Source organism: Apium graveolens, chromosome 10 (assembly GCF_009905375.1).
Source record: "Apium graveolens cultivar Ventura chromosome 10, ASM990537v1, whole genome shotgun sequence".
NCBI lineage: Eukaryota > Viridiplantae > Streptophyta > Magnoliopsida > Apiales > Apiaceae > Apium > Apium graveolens.
In genome coordinates this window covers 132,167,356-132,180,477 of record NC_133656.1, presented here as the reverse complement: position 1 = coordinate 132,180,477, position 13,122 = coordinate 132,167,356, and positions in this window count along the sequence as shown.

Below are 13,122 nucleotides of genomic sequence, written 5' to 3'. Positions count from 1 at the left end.
CTTGATTAAATTTCACCTTATATAGCCACTTTCAGCTCACAACATTCTTGCCAGGGGGAAGAGGAACAATATCCCAGGTTTTATTAGCTTCAAGAGCGGTAAGTTCAGCAGTCATGGCTTCACACCAGACATGGCATTGACAGGAAATCTTGTAGGAAGCAGGTTCAGGAACAGAAGTGATATTACTATGAAACACTTGATGTGCATGAGTAAACTTAGAAAAATGATGCGCTTAAATAACTGATAAACTCAATATATTGGGTAAACCAACATAATCCTTAAATTTTGTTGGTATAGCTTTGAGCCTTGTACTTTGTCGTGTAGGTCGTATGATAGGTACTGGGGTATCCATAGTGTGGACATATTCTGAAGTAGATGGCACATGAGATATGGTGGATGTTACATGAGATATGGTAGATGTTACAGGAGAACTTGATGTGTCAAGGGGTGGAGAATCAGTGATGCGATCAGGGACAGAACAATCAGAGAAAGGATCAATAAACTCGGTAACATCAGGATTAAAGAGCTGAGGGCATGAGATGACACAAAAATTTCCTTAAAAGGAAATATATGTTCATTAAACAACACATCTCGAGAAACAAATACTCGCTTGGTTTGAATATCCATAAGTCAATATGCTTTTTGAGAGAAGGGGTAGCCAAGAAACACACATTTAATTGATCTATTACTGAATTTATCCATATGAGGAGTAGTATCAGTAGAATAACATAAACACCTGAAAGTTTTCAAATTATCAAATGGTGGTGGTTCAGAAAAAAGAATCTGATAGGGAGACAGACCTTGAAGGCTTTGAACAGGGATTCAATTTAATAAGTAAGTGGTTTTAAGTATACAGTCACCCCAAAATGATATAGGAAGAGATGCTTGAACACGCAAGGCCCTAGTTGTGTTAAGCAAAGTTTTATGTTTACGCTCCATAACACCATTTTGTTGTGGAGTATATGTACAACTACGCTGATGAATAATACCATGATCAGCAAGATACGATGTGGAGTATATGTACAACTACGCTGATGAATAATACCATGATCAGCAAGATACGATTGAAAATGAGTGCTCAAGAATTTCGTGCCATTATCAGAACAAAGGTGTTTAATATGACAATTAAACTGTTTATGAACGTAGGCTATGTAGTTCATTAACAGAACATGGACCTGAGTTTTATCTACAAATAAGAAAACCCAAGTTGCTCTAGACTTATCCTCAATAATTGTTAAGAAGTAACTACAATTTCCATGGGTCTTAAATCTATACGGTCCTCAAACATCAACATGGATAATTTCGAATAAGGTAGAACTGACGGAAATACTATCAGAAAATTGCAATCTTTGTTGCTTAGCCAAATGACAAGTTTCACAAGTATTAAATATAACATAATTTTGATACATTGAGTTGGGTAAACACTTCATAGATGAAACAGATGGGTGCCCTAAACGAGCATGCCAAAATAATGAATTTATTACAGAACGAGAAGTAACAGAATTATATAATGTTCGACTTTTAGAAAGAGGAATGACTGGCAAGCTTTCATGACTGACAACTGGATTGTGAAGAAGATACATGCCTTCTTGAAGTTCATCAATCTCGATGGTCTTCTTCAAGATATGGTCCTGTATATAACAGACATTTGAGTTAAAAAATATAGCACAAGAGTTTGTGGATGTGAGTTTAGGAATAGATAACAAATTGTAGGTAAATGTAGGCAAATAGAGGACATCAGTTAAGAAAATATTTGTGTGAAGGTGGACAGTGCCTACATGAGTGACAGGAGTGTGACAACCATTAGGTAAGTGCAGTACAATGGTAATTACATGTACATCAGTGAGTAACTCAAAATGAGGAGTGATATGGTCAGTAGCTCCTTAATCTAGAATCCACTTATCAGCACTTAAACTATGTTTGCTATTAGTATGACAAACAAAGTGAATGACATTACCAGCTAGATGAGTAGCAGAAGTTCCAGCAGTGTTCCAAGAAGTAGGTGAAACATAATTGACGTTGTTGGCATCATAGAGTTCTTTAAATCCACCTTGAATCATAGTCATCAATTGCTGACATTGAGCTATTGTAAAGCCTATAGAATCAATATTTTTTACTGCGGAAGTTTGACCACTAGACTCAACAACAACACTATAGGCATAAGCGGTTTTAATCTGAGGCTTTGGCCTTGGTTTACCATGAAGCCTATGCCAAGAAGGATATCCATGCACACAAAAGCATTTGTCCTTACTATGTCCTGTCATATGACATACTTCACACACAATTGAAGTATCATGCATAACTCTCTTGCCATTACCCTGCCTTGCAGTTTTGTTTTGATTATTGAAACTGGAAGATCCTCTGTTAGGTCATACAACACTGTAGAAGGGGGTTGAATACTTATACAATCAAATCGATTTAACACAAGTATGTAACAAAGATCAAGTATATTGAATAAACTCTGTTATAATAAGAACTGTTGTTCTCTCTTAGTGACGAACAAATATCACTAAGAGCTGCTAGGTTACAATGTATAATCTTCTCGATAATGATAATACATATAGTGTAAACCCTAAATTTGTGTTTATATAGTACACAATTACAAGATAACTTCTAACTGATATGGAATATAATTTTGTCTCCTAAAATATATCAATCAGATATCTTCTACAAGTCTTCCAGTCTTCTAACTCTTTCCATGCATATCTTCTTTTGTTTTAGTCTCGATCTTCTACTGTAAATCAGCTTCCTTCCTTAACTGTAAGTCTTCCCGTACTTAAGTTCTGATATGACCTTAAGTTCTGATATTAAGTTCTGACTTCTAGTAAGTCCTGATTCCAGTAAGTCCTGATATGTCCTGTTTGTTAAGATCTGAAAACTAAACATGAATCATATTAGACATGACATCTCAAATATATCTAACAATCTCCCCCAACTTGTAAATTATGCAAAATATACAAGTTAATAGATTTGATGATGTCAAAAACATTAAAGTAAAAATGCAAATAAGAGTTTAACTAGATAACTAACTACAACTTACAGTCCTTCTAGCTTTTACGAATCTCACTGAGTCAAGCTGAATCCATAATGATTCTTGACAAAGCTTGATATCAGCTTTTCTTCTTTAATCCCCAGGACTTGAGAGAGTGTAGTCTTGACTTGCCTCATCTCTTCATTCTGACTTCCAATCTGGTAGATTGCAGTCCTTAAAGCAGAGATATGGTTTATTTCTAAACCATCATTCAGTCTTATTACCCTAGGATGGGAAGAATCTTCATTGTAGCATAGACATTTCTCATTCAGTAACACTTCAAGCTTAGCAGAATCCTTCTTCATTGGAGTTTCACTTCCATCATCTTCAACAATATTAGGAATGAATTCTGTAACTCTTGAACCAACAATTCTTGCTTTATCTCTGATGGTCTTCAATATGAAATTTGACCATCTCCTGGTAATATCAGACTTTACCTCTAAAAGGTAATGAAAGAATTAAAGTTCTTTCAGTGATTTGTTTAACACATCTGATTCTAACATTTGATATGTCATTCCATCTTCAAGAAATAGAATCAAATTTTCCTTGACATTGTGCTTGTCATGAGCATCCAGTACCACTTGAACAGAGATAACCTTATCAAGGTGTTTCTGTGTAACATCTTCAAGTGATTTGTCAGTTAAAAGAAATGGATCTCTAGTAGCAACTTCAACTCCGGTTTTAATCTTAACTTCATCAGAACCTAGTCCAGCTCTGTCTCTTGCTTCTCTGGCTTTCAATCCAATAGTCATGAAATCAGATAACTATTGGCTTTTCTTTGGATCTGATGGTTTGACATTTTTCCACAAAAGTTTCTTTTTATCAGCTACTTCCATCTTGTCTAAATCAACTTGAGCACTGTCAGAGGTCGATGTCTTGATGACTTTACCAGTACTTGTTGTTTCTGCTGTAGCTTGCAATTCTTCACTCTGAACAACTTGAGCCTTGTCAGAGGTTATCTTTGATTCTTCAGAAATCTTCTTTCTTTTCAGAGTTTGAACATCTTCATCTTCAGCAAGAATATCATCAGTAACTTGAACCATTTTGCACACTGGCTTTATCAGAATTTGAGGAATTTTCATCTCCAGTGGCTTGGTTGGTTCATCAACTTTTCCTTTCCCTTTCTCTTTGGGATCAATCTCAGATTGTGATCTTGTTTTGGGCTTTGATGCCTCAGTATTTAACTTCTCCTTGATCACAATGCCTTTTACCTTAGGCTTTGGAGGTTTCTTTGCAACAAAAGCTTTTGGCTTTAGATTTTTCTTTTCATCTTAAAATCTAGTTTCTTCCTCCTTGAGATTTTTTAAATCCATTCCTGGATTATGCTTCAGAAACAATCTTCTAGCAATTTCCTCATCAAGTGTCTGAATCTTGTGATCTTTGTAGTAGACTGTAGTCTGCTTTCCCTTGAGCTTCAGAGTTTGCATGAACTTTTGAGAATCTTGACTTCCACCTTGTATCAGAACATCAGGCTTTGTCATCAGACTTTGCTCATCAGAATTTGATATCAGATTTTGAGTTTCAGTACTTGCTATCAGATTTTGAGTTTTAGCAGCTTCAGAACTTGTCTTCTTTTGAGTAGAAGATTTGCTTGCTTCAGTAATTAGTTTCCTTGAAGAAACCTTGTTGCTCTGCCCTTTACTTTGAACTTGACCTCTACCTTTGCTAGGGTTTCCCTGGTCATCGGCTTCATCATCTTTCTTCTTCAGTATCTGATCATTAGAGCATTTAGACTTAACTATCTTCTCCCCCTTTTTGGCATCATCTGATAGTAGGAGTGAGAGAAGAAGTTCCACTGAAGATTGAATATCATTCAATTGAGCCTGTTGAGAAGCTTGATTAGTCAGGACCTCAGTGATTTGGGCCTGTTATTTCTCTTGAGCTTTCTCAATTGCTTCTACCTTTCTCAAGTGTAACTCAGGATATGTCGATTCAAATTCAACATTTATTTGTCAAATCATCACAAATTATTAGTAACCACAATTTTAATTAAAACATTCATCAAGAAATACAGTTCAAGTAGATGAAGTAAAGATTAACAGGCTTCAATGAGAACATTCACATGCACATAATGCGAGATAAACAAAGACTAAATCTTGCAATCAAAAGAAATTTCATTAAAATATCAAAAGAGTACATTTTATGAAATTTGTAGATTACATGCAAAAGATTACAAGATAATCCTAGTCTAAGATGGTGAACATTAACAACCTTGGTCTAAGAAGGAAAGCTATCGATTAGTTCCACCTGCTGCTGACAACTAGCACTGAAAGACGGATGATCCGTTCTTGCTGAAGAAGAGCCTCTCTCCGTTCTTCTTCCAAGCGATCAAGATGGAGTTGATAGTCCATCTCAAAGAACAAGAGATTTGTCCGAACCTCTTGTGGAACCAAGTTCCATATCTCATCAGGAATGGCAGTGACGTGCCATTCCTGTTCCCAGTCACCACAACTAAACTCGACGTTGAAGTTTTCATAGTTCATAAACATGTTTACAAGAACCATTTTTATGAAGGAGGAAAATAATAAGAATTAAAAGAGAGAGAATGATTTTGTGTGAGGATAGAAGATGATATATCTGAGATGAAATGTCGGTTAAATAGCCAATGGAATATCAAGGGACTGGAGGACTAATTAATGATTAAGTGTAGAGTTAACTTAATAAGTGTCTCCCTAGACCGATGTGTTAGGATTTAGGAAATATGTGAACAATCAATAGTTAAAGCAGGAGTTAATGGGCACGGGAAATGAGTAATAATTACTGTGCACATGCAGTTTTTCAAGACAAACACATTTACCACTAATCCAAATAATTATGACTATTTTTATCTCACCTAATTATATTCTGATTAAATATGACCGTTTCAGTATTTACCAAATAAGTCAAGTAAAGAATAATGCCAGGTAAGCATCAGAGTTTCCATCAGAATTTAATATCAGAATTTGACTATTATCAGATTTTAACAGTCATCAGAACATGGCTTCTGTACTCAAAAAGTTAATGTTTGTATCTGTGATTCTTCATACAAATACTGACTTGTTTCTTCAGAGTTTAATCATCTGAACTTCCATCAGAACTTGTCCTCATAATTTATGCAAATGACACTTAACTGTTTATCAAAAACAACTTAATCATCACAGTAATTTTCATCATTCATATGGAGTGAGAGTGTGTGCATTAGCAAAATATCAGATAAAGATTAAAATCTGATAAACTTCAGTACATCTTAGAAATAAGGCATAATTAAGGAAAGTGCTTAAAATCTGTCATTAATAATGAAGTCTACTATAGGATAAATTTTTACATGAGTCCACCTCAACTATTTGTGCTCATTTTATGCATCTTTTAGAATTCTTTTTTACAGTGGCTTCTCAGTGTAAATGAGTCACAACTACTATCAGAATTTATGCTATTATCAGAGTATTTCTCCAGTAATCAGGGAATGTGAAAATTCACCAAGAAATATTTATGTGCTTTTCTAATGCATATTACTTAATACTAGCAATGCACTTGGGTCTTCCCTTCCACATATTTACTCTAGATCTCAAAGGAGTACCTGACTTTTGTTAGGAATATGTGTATTAGGTTGATGATAAGTTAAGCAAAACACTTACGTAGAAATCTAGTGTTTGTAGCCTCAACGGATAAGACCATCTTGGTTATCCGTTGAAGGAGTAGCCTTACTTAGCAATAAGTTTGGTATTGTAGCACATTTCACTCTCTGGTTTCAAGCTGTAATTCTTAGATGTTAGAAAATAATCAGTCATGTTGACTACTAATGGATGTACAAATAGGAGGGCTAATTGTAAATATTTCATGCCTTGTAATTTTGTATAAGTGAAGAAGTGTCAACGGATATTGACGACCTTCAACGGATAAGAAACAAAGCTTCAACGGATGTCTATAATGCTTCAACTGATAATATCCATCAACGGATAAGTGCTTCAACGGATAAAGCTTCAACTGCTAGAGCATCAACGGATAAAGCCATCAACGGATGAAAACTTCAACGGATGCTCAGTCTCATAGCAGTTGATAGTGACAGTTAACAAAGCTGACAGAGGCACATGGATTGACAGAGATGTGGTAGCCTATTTCAGGAACAGCAGAAAAAGCAGCCGTTTTTAGTCTGGTTCAAAATGGAAAGTCAACAGATAATTCCATATTACACTGGATAAAAATGGAATAGAAATAAGTGGAGAATTATTTTCTTATTGTACTTTATCTTTGTCTTCACTTGTAAACTTGGTGATATATAAACCAAGTAGTAGCTAGTAATTAGATGTGAATTTTCCCTGAGCTGTTTAGAAATATCAAGAGAGAAAATCATCTAGTTTGTACTAGGAAGCAGCTGTGATTTAATTTTGAATCACAGATTTTCTGAAATAACACATCTCTGGTGGAACAACAAATCCACCAGAAAAGTTTTTAAGTTCTTTGTGTTCATTACATTTGTGTTTGAATATATATCTGTCTGCATCAGCTCCAAGCAATTCACACACATTTGATCACTCAAACACTTAGCCTTACAAACTGCTCAAAACTTGAAAAAGTTTTGAGATTTACATTCAACCCCCTTCTGTAAATCTCATTGTTAGTCCACTGGGAATAACAATTGGTATCAGAGCAAGCTCTTAACATATAAAGATTTTAAAGATCTATTCTGCTAACATCATGAGTGCACAGAAGAACTCTCCTGTTACCATCATGAATAGGAAGGATATTGGTGTAAAGATTCCAGTCCTGGAAAAGGATAATTATCATCACTGGAAAGTGAAGATGCATTTACATCTTCTTTCTCAAGATGAAAGCTACATCAACTGTATTGAAAATGGTCCTCACATCCCTCACAAGGTAGCCACAGCTGCTACTGCAACAGTTGCTGTTGGACAGTCTATTCCCAAGCCAAGAGCAGAATGGACTATTGAAGACATGGAAGAAATCCGCAAGGATAAGAGAGCCATGAACATTTTGTTTAATGGCTTAGATCAAGATATGTTTGACAATGTCATCAATTGCCAAACTGCAAAGGAAGTTTGGGACACTGTACAAATCATCTGTGAAGGTACTGAGCAGGTCAGAGAAAACAAAATGCAGCTTCTTATTCAACAGTATGAATATTTTCACTTTGAAGAAGGTGAATCATTAAATGATACCTTCAACAGGTTTCAGAAACTGTTGAATGGATTGAAGCTGTATGGTAGAGTGTACCAAGTCAAGGATTCCAACTTAAAATTTCTTAGGTCTCTGCCAAAGGAATGGAAGCCCATGACTGTCTCTTTGAGAAACTCTCAAGATTATAAGAACTTCACACTTGAAAGATTATATGGAATTTTGAAGACTTATGAACTTGAAATGGAGCAGGATGAGCTGTTGGAAAAGGGAAAGAGAAAAGGAGGAACAATTGCTCTTGTAGCTGACTGTGAGAAGATGGAAGCCAGGAATGAGGAGAAGACAATGCCAAGTCTCAAAGTTGGCACAAGCAAATCAGAATCAAGCAAGGGTAAAGAGCAAGTTGCTGAGGATGAAGACAATTCCAGTCAGGATGAATCTGATGATATTGAAGAACATTTGGCCTTTCTGTCCAGGAGGTTTGCAAAGATGAAGTTCAGGAAAAACACAAAGTTCACTAAGCCAAACAAAAATATGGTGGACAAATCAAAGTTCAAATGTTACAACTGTGGAATTAGTGGATACTTTGCAAGTGAGTGCAGGAAGCCAAATTCTATGAAAAAGAAATTTGAGCAAGTTGATTACAAAAAGAAGTATTTTGATTTGCTCAAACAAAAGGAAAGAGCATTTCTCACTCAAGATGATTGGGCAGCAGATGGGGCAAACGAAGATGATGATGTGGAATATTTCAACCAAGCCCTGATGGCTAATTCTGATGAAAATGAAACTAGTTCATCAAGCAACCAGGTAATTACTACTGATCTCTCTCAGCTCTCTAAACATGAATGCAATGAAGCCATAAATGATATGACCAATGAATTATATCATTTGCGTGTTTCCCTTAAATCTCTAGCAAAAGAAAACACTAGGATCAAGGAGAATAATGTGTTTTTAAGTGATAGGAATGTTGTGTTAGAGGATCAGGTAATTGAGCTTGAAAAGATAAAACTTAAATGCCTGACTGTTGAGAGTGAACTAGCAGAAGCTGTTAAGAAAGTGGAAATTCTTTCTAAACAGTTAGAAAGTGAGCAAGAGGTAATCAAGGCCTGAAAAACATCTAGGGATGTCAGTGTTCAGATTGCAAAGGTCCAGGGAATTGAATCATTTTGTGAGGATGCCTGGAAGAAAAACAAAAAGAAGTTAGAATTAATTGATGGATTGTCAACGGATGTGGAATCAACGGATGATGAAAGTTATCCGTTGAAGGAAGAAAAGGAGCATCCGTTGAAGGCTCATCAATTAAAACAGGCAAGTTCTTTTAAAAATAAAAATCTAAATAAAAAGAATGATTCAACTCTCAAGAACTTTGTCAAAGAAGGAGCTAGCACATCCAGAGATGTTAGTAAGGTGAATATAGGACATATGACTTTAGATCAGCTAAAAGATCGACTTAAGTTGGTTGAGGATAAGAAGGAAACTAAAAGAAAATCAAAAAGAAATGGGAAGGTAGGGATTAATAAACACAACAATTACACACCTAATAGGTATGCTCCTAGAAAAAGCTGTGTGCATTGTAAAAGTGTTAATCACCTATCTGATAATTGCAAATCTGTTAAAAATACTCCCATGCCTTCAAATCCCTCCATACCTAACATGTCTATGTCATCTCTGCATGCTATGCCTGTTATGTCTCACCAGAATCCCCATGCACATTTTGCAAACATGCCATACATTAACAATCCTTATTTTACTGCATTTAGTATGCCTCAAATGCCATACAGTATGCCTATGTGGAATAACATGCTTGCACAACATATGCCTTATCAAATTCAATCAAATGTGTTAAATGATTCTGTGACTAACCCTACACTTCAACCAACCACATCTGAGACCAAGGTTGACCCAAAGTTACCTAAGTCAAAAGATGCAGGAGGAATGAAGTCTAGGAAAAAGACTAACAAGGGTGGACCCAAGGAAACTTGGGTACCAAAATCAACTTGATTGACTTTGTTGTGTGCAGGGACAAAGAAGGAATCTATGGTACTTGGACAGTGGTTGTTCAAGACACATGACAGGAGATTTCACCCTGCTTACAGAGTTTAAGGAGAGAGCTGGCCCTAGCATAACCTTTGGAGATGACAGCAAAGGATTCACTATGGGATATGGCTTGATTTCAAGAGAAAATGTCATCATTGATGAAGTTGCATTGGTTGATGGTCTCAAACACAATTTATTGAGCATCAGTCAACTATGTGACAGAGGGAATACTGTTTCCTTCAATTCTGAAGCCTGTATTGTCACAAGTAAAAAGGACAATAAAGTGGTTCTAACTGGAGTTAGAAAAGGGAATGTGTACTTAGCTGATTTCAACTCTACAGATGCAGAATCCATTACTTGTCTTCTCAGCAAAGCAAGTCCAGTTGAAAGTTGGCTATGGCACAAGAAGCTGTCCCATTTGAATTTCAAGACAATGAATGATCTAGTCAAAAAGGACTTAGTTAGAGGAATGCCTCTAGTGGAATTCACAAGGGATGGACTGTGTGATGCTTGTCAGAAAGAAAAGCAAAAGAAAGTATCATTCAGTAAGAAGCTTGAATCTGCAATTGATGAACCACTGCAACTTCTACACATGGATCTTTTTGGACCAGTCAATGTATTGTCAATTTCAAGGAAAAGATATTGCTTAGTGATTGTAGATGATTTCTCAAAGTTTTCATGGGTTTATTTTCTTGGATCAAAGGATGAAGCTAGTGAAATCATCATCAATCATATCAAGCAAGTCAACAATCATCCTGATTTCAAAGTAAGGAATATTAGGAGTGACAATGGAACTGAGTTCAAGAATTCAGCCATGAAGATGTTCTGTGAAGAAAATGGGATCATGCATGAGTTCTCAGCTCCAAGAACTCCACAACAAAATGGTGTGGTGGAAAGGAAGAACAGATCACTAATTGAAGCTGCAAGGACAATGCTTCAGGAGTCAAAACTCCCAACTTATTTTTGGGCTGAGGCTGTTAACTGTGCATGTTACACTCAGAATATTTCTCTAATCAATCAAGCAAAATGCATGACTCCCTATCAATTATTCAAGAGAAGAAAACCAACTTTAAACTTTCTACATGTCTTTGGTTGCAAATGCTACATCTTAAGGAATCAATCTGATCACAAAGGAAAGTTTGATGCAAAGGCTGATGAAGGAATATTTGTTGGTTATTCTGCTGGAAAATCATATAGGGTCTACAATCTAAGAACCAACATTGTCATGGAATCTGTACATGTTGTGTTTGATGATAAAAAGATTGATGGACTAACAGATGAGGGACATCATGAAGGACTCAAATTTGACAATATTGAGATATATTGTGATGATAGTGAAGATGAGAATGATGAAGAAGGCATCTCAAGAAGAAACCAGAGTCTGCCTTTGGATAATGCACAGAATGCTGCATCCGTTAAAGTCATAATTCAGCTTCCGTTGAAAGAAGCAATGCAGCATCCATTGAAAGACAAAGTGCATCATCCGTTGAAGTTCATAACGAAGCATCCGTTGATCACAGTCTGTCAACGGATAATCAATTCACCTCATCAGTTGATAGAACTCCCAATTCCTTTCAAAGGATCAGCAACTCAGGGGGAGTTTCAACAAATCAACATTCTATCTCACATCATGACAATACTGAGGCAACCTCATCAAGGGCTAATCTACCACCTCAAAGGAAATGGACCAAGAATCACCCTTTTGAACTGATCATTGGTGATGCTACATCAAAAGTACAAACTAGAAGGGCTACTCAAGATGAATGTCTGTACAGTAGCTTTCTATCACAGGAGGAACCTAAGCGAGTGGAAGAAGCTCTTTTGGATCCAGATTGGATTTTAGCAATGCAAGAGGAGCTAAACCAATTTGAGAGGAACAAAGTATGGAAGCTGGTACCCAAGCCAAAGAACAAGAGTTCTATTGACACAAAATGGGTATTCAGAAACAAGATGGATGAAAATGGTATTGTCATAAGGAATAAAGCCAGATTGGTTGCTAAAGGCTACTCTCAACAAGAGGGAATAGATTTTGATGAAACATTTGCTCCAGTTGCCAGACTTGAAGCCATCAGAATCTTTCTAGCCTATGCAGCTAATGCCAATTTCAAAGTCTATCAGATGGATGTCAACAGTGCATTTCTAAATGGAGAATTGGAAGAAGAAGTTTATGTAAGCCAACCTCCAGGTTTTGAAGATCCAAATTTTCCAGACCATGTGTATTATTTGTTGAAAGCACTCTATGGACTAAAGCAAGCACCTAGAGCCTGGTATGAGACTTTATCAAAGTTCCTTCTAGATAATCACTTCACAAGAGGTACTGTTGACAAAACTCTCTTCTTTAGAAATGTTAATGGCTCTAAGATACTTGTACAAATTTATGTAGATGATATTATATTTGGATCTACAGATGATAAACTTTGTAAAAAGTTTGCTAAATTAATGCAAAGTAAATATGAAATGAGCATGATGGGAGAGCTAACTTACTTTCTTGGTTTATAAGTTAAACAAGTTAGTGGTGGAATTTTCATTAGTCAAACTAAATATATTTATGATCTTTTAAAGAAGTTTGACTTAATGGATTGTTCACCAGCAAAAACTCCCATGGCCACTGCCACTAAGCTTGAATTAAACAAGGCTGAAAAGTCTGTGGATATTACAAGTTATAGAGGCATGGTTGGCTCACTTTTATATTTAACTGCTAGTAGACCTGATATTATGTTTTCTACTTGTCTCTGTGCTAGATTTCAAGCTGACCCTAAAGAATCTCACTTAGTGGCTATTAAAAGAATTTTCAGATATCTCAAGGGGACTCCAAATCTAGGAATTTGGTACCCTAGAGAGTCTGGTTTTGATCTAATTGGCTACTCAGATGCAGATTATGCAGGTTGCAAAATAGACAGGAAAAGCACAACAGGCACCTGTCAATTTCTAGGGAACAAGCT